We start from the raw sequence: 4795 nt of genomic DNA on the forward strand, positions 1-4795 counted from the left end.
AGACAAAACCCACAGATGTCTATTCGGTTGAACCTTATAAAATTCTTGATATTCCAATGTATTTTACTTACAAAAATGGTGACTGCTATGACTCAGTCTGATACATTAACCCACCAGGCTTGGTCTGGTCCCTTAGTATGTGCTCACATAGAATTTATCAGTTTGCAACATCACCCACCATACATTCTGCAGTTGCTTACTCCACCCGACCAATGGGTTTGTCAAACGCGTGGTTGTGCAAGCCTCTGATGTCTTGACCGCCAGCCTCAGTCATCCTTCTGGGCCTCCTTGGACGGGGTGCAGTCATAGTCCCACAGGCTTTGTCCACCAGGCTGAGGAGGCCAAGGGCAATTTCCCCAGGCTTCTATCATTCTGGCACAGCACCTGGAACAGAGTAGGTGCTCAATAAATATTATTGAATGAATGTGCTTAATTAGTTCTCCAACAAGGGTTTGCTGCTGTTGGAAAAATGGGGGAAAAATATATAACATGATTCCCTGTTGGAGAAGTCATTAAAAATAAAATCTCCTGGTGCAGCCACTATGGAAAACAGTATGGAGATTCCTCAAAAAACTAAAAATAGAACTACCATACGATCCAGCCATCCCACTACTGGGTATTTATCCAAAGAGCCTGAAGTCAGCAATCCCAAAAGTCCTGTGCACCCCAATGTTTATTGTAGCACTGTTTACAATAGCCAAGACGTGGAAGCAACCTAAGTGCCCATCAACAGACGAATGGATAAAGAAGATGTGGTACATATATACAATGGAATACTACTCAGCTGCAAAACAGAACAAAATCATTCCATTTGCAATAACATGGATGGACCTTGAGAGAATTATGTTAAGTGAAATAAGCCAGCGAGAGAAAGATAATCTATGTATGACTCCACTCATATGAGGAATTTAAAACTATGGACCAAGAACAGTTTAGTGGATACCAGGGGAAAGGTGGGGTGGGGGGTGGGCACAAAGGGTGAAGTGGTGCACCTACAACATGACTGACAAACATTAATGTACAATTGAAATTTCACAAGATTGTAACCTATCAATAACTCAATAAAAAAAAATAATAAATAAAATAAAATAAAATCTCCTGCCAACCAGGTGAATCCTCTCCACCAAATGAAGAAGAGAATGAATCAGTTTTATTATCGAGTGAGCCTTAAACCAGACCTGTGATGCTCATGACCAGCCATCCACAAAAGAGACTGCAAAGACAAACAGAAACCTTACCCTTTGACACAGCCAGGCAGACACAATCCACCACACACACGCTGATTGTCTGTATCCAAAGGAGAAATAAAACTTCTCATATCTTTTCCAAAGCAGGAGATTACAACTTGGAGCCAAGCACCCGGGCTAAACTCCCACAGTGACAGAGAGACGGGACCCTCTTCCCTGATGCTCACATTCCAGTAAGATGGCTGCGAGGCCTTCAGGAAGGACACTCCTGGGATGCAAAAGTGGCAAGAGGCTTATTTCGCTTTTGTGACAGGTTTCCACGCACCTCAAAGAGAAGGAGGAAGGATTCACAGTTAGCAGTTTTCTAAAGGAGTGCTAAAAGAAACGGGAGAGGGAGAAAAGATCTTTTTCCCTTTTGGCACCAGGGAAATTTTTTAATTGAATTTGGGGGGGGGATTTTCATTGTAGGGAAGGAAACATCTTTTCCCCTCTACCCTCTTAGGTTCAGTGGTGAAGCCTGAGAATCAGTCTGATAGAGGATGACTCACAAGAGAAAAAACAGCTTTAATTACCTCATACGCATGGGAGTTTCACAGGGAAATGAGACTCGAGGAGGTGACAAACGCTTGAGGCCTGTACACCATCTTAGACTACACGAAGGGAAAGGGGTTTGGACTTCTGGGTGAGGAGGCAAGTTATGGGAAGCGGGGAGGAAGGTCTTGTCCATAAGGTTTGTCTTGTCTTATCTTGAGATGAGAGTCTCTCAGGGGATAAGAGCTGCCTCCAGGGGTAGCTTTCCTCCTGGTACGGACTTTTTTACGAATGGAAATTTCCTTTACCAAAGGGCACATTTCTACTTCATTTCTAGTCGGTTAGGGGGAGGTAAGGAGCTTTTCCTGTGTCCGCTGGTTCTGTCTCCTTTAGCTCAAAATAATCCCTATGCCAAAGTGGCATATTCTGGAGTGACGCATTCTGGTACCTTCGGTGTCCACCTTCACATTCTGCCTCGCTGGCTGTGAGAATATCCGTGTGAGACCCTCAGAGAACAAGTTACCCTAGAGCCAAACACAGGCTCGCCATCCTCAGGGGGACTTTTAAATCCTGTTACGAGAACACGAGCTTGTGGCGCTCGGGGTGGTCATCACTCAGGCTTGCGTGCCCCACTCCGCCTCTGCAGAGGGACGAGGAGAAAGGGATGACTTTCAAGAACTGGAAAGTCATCCAGAGCAAAGAGATGGCCCCTCTGTGTCACTCATGGGGTTGTAATGAAGTTTAGAGGGCGTACAGTACGGTGTTTCCCCATAATCGTCACAACAGTATCTGTAGTTTCATGCTCTTCCAGAATCTTCTCACTCTGTCATCGAGAGAGAGTCTGTGTTGCCTCCCCTTGAACCGAGGCAGGCTTTTGTGATTGTCCTGGAAGCAGCAGAGGCAGCACTGTGTGACTTCCCAAGGTGGGTCATAGATCGCAGTCCAATTTCTACTTGCTCTCTCTTTCTTGGACATGCACATTTGGGACCATGAGTCACTCTGTAAGAAGTCCAGGCGCCCTGAAGCTGTCAGACACTGAGACCTCGTGGAGAGAGAACATGGAGGGAGAGGCGTGTGAGGCGCCCCGGATGCTGCAGCCCTGGATGTTTGAGCGAGCACCTCTTAGGGTGACTCTGGTCCTGGCCGCCATCTGACTGCAGCCGTGCGAGACCCCGAACGAGAACCGCCTGGCTGAGCCCAGTCTCCCGCCAGAACTGCGGAGTGATGATCAATAATGACGGTGGTTTTCCATCACTAGATTTGGGTGTAACGGGTATTAGTGTAACAGAAACAGCTCAGGGCTGGGAATCTAAAGACCAGAGTTTCAGTACCAGCAATCCTACCTCCCAACTGTGTGATCTTGAATTATAGCCTCATCAAATCTCAGTTCTTTATCTGTTAATTGCCTGTAATGATATTTTCAGGTGGAGTTATTTTCCTTTTGCCTTATCCCTCCCAATTCCATTTTCTACCTTCTCCAGCCAGGAGATAAAGCTCTATGGACAGTCCATCCCTCCCTCCCCCGCCAATCTGTCTGCCTTGTTCCTGGCTTTGAGTTGGGTTCAGCCAATGGAAGACATTGCCAGGAGACCGGTGGACAGGAGAAGAGAGAGGTCAAGGTACTTGTCCCACCACCTGACCCCCTTGCCAAGCCACAGTTTTGACAATGGCTGCTTTCCTCTGTAGTTAAGCTCCTCTGGGTGGCTCCTCTCCCAAAGGCAGCTCTTACCAGCTGTCTCTCCTTGCCCTTTGTTAAGGAAAAAGTTATTCGGACACTTGTTAAAATGGTAAGGAAGACTTTATTCAGGACTGTGGCAACAGGGAGACTAGTCAGGACCATTGCAATAGGGGAGCGAGATGGAGCTCAACTTGGAACACAACAAGGACAAAGCGGATTTACAGCCAAGGAGCAGAGCAAGGGGGTCAGTGGAGGGAAGATTACTAAGAGGAGACATCAAGGATCCCAGGATTCTTGCTGAAGGCAGGAAAGGACTTAGACGTCAAAGGTGAGGGAGGAGGAACTTGATCAGATATCAAGGGTCATCAGATAGCGAGAGTGGGGCGATTCTCACTAAACTGACAGCAAGATTCTCGCTGAGACCCGGCCAGGCAGGCCAAAGGCAGACGGGGCCAAAGTCAAGGCCTAGTCGAGAAGAGGGCTTAGAGGAGCCTAGCTAAAGTTTGGTCAGGAGAGTCTTCATCATCCCTGGCACCTCACCGTCTCTTGTTGGTTCCCTCAACCCCACCCACACCTCTGCACACGGTCCTTTCATTAAACCCTCTTCAATGAAACATCTGAGCAATGGGTCGTCCTCTCCCGCCAGGCCCTGACCGTGGATCCTCCCACCTCACAGAGCTGTTTTGAGGATCAAATGAGACAACGGGTGCAAGATGGCTTCCTGAGCCCCAAGGATAAGGAAGTCTTCATGATTGAGAGGAATCTGGTACAGTGCGAAGGGCGTAGGGCACGGGGTTTAGGCTTAGTCCCGGGTTCAAATCCTGGCCATGCCCCTTGTTAGCTGTGCTGAGGGGCAGGTGCTTATCTTCCCTAGGCCTCAAGTTCCCACCCTATTCATCAAGGAAAGTACTTCTCCCTCATGGAGTCCTGGGGGATGGCAGAGGAAACAAGAGGGTTTCTCAGATGAGCGTCCTTGGCTGTTTGTCTCCACGGGGGAAGGTGGACTCTGATGTCAGGGAGCCGAGGAGCTGGGCCTGGGAAGCCTCGGTTTCTTGATATTGTCTGGGCACTAGTTTCTCTGTAAAAGGACTTCAAGGTCCTGGGATCGCCCACAACTTTAGTGGGAGCCCAGAGTGAGGCCATCTGGACTTGAACAATTTGTAACTTCTATTTGGTCGTAAAGCTCAGGGGGTCAAAGGTTAAAGAAACAAGCATTTTCCAATGAGTGTAACTAAGGATCCAGGGTCCTGGAGATGTGTGCCTTTAGTTTTAGCCCATCTCTGCTGGGTTCACTGAAGGGGAACTGATAGCAGGGCTGATAGCGACTAATAGCTGGTCACACATTGGCCCAGCCCGCCCAGCCACCACCCCATCTCCCACCTGGGAAACCGGGAGCAGT

The 4795-nt window shown here is 48.2% G+C and overlaps 1 long non-coding RNA gene across 1 annotated transcript; it reads right to left on the reverse strand.

Annotated features, from left to right (window-relative positions):
- Positions 1-4795, reverse strand: LOC111768879 (uncharacterized). The gene is made up of 3 exons (XR_011428162.1): positions 1760-4795; positions 1415-1512; positions 1-384 (listed from the first exon to the last, which is right to left on the reverse strand). It is a non-coding gene; the product is annotated as an uncharacterized lncRNA (long non-coding RNA).

The sequence above is a fragment of the Equus caballus genome, chromosome 18 (genome assembly GCF_041296265.1).
Source record: "Equus caballus isolate H_3958 breed thoroughbred chromosome 18, TB-T2T, whole genome shotgun sequence".
Lineage (NCBI taxonomy): Eukaryota > Metazoa > Chordata > Mammalia > Perissodactyla > Equidae > Equus > Equus caballus.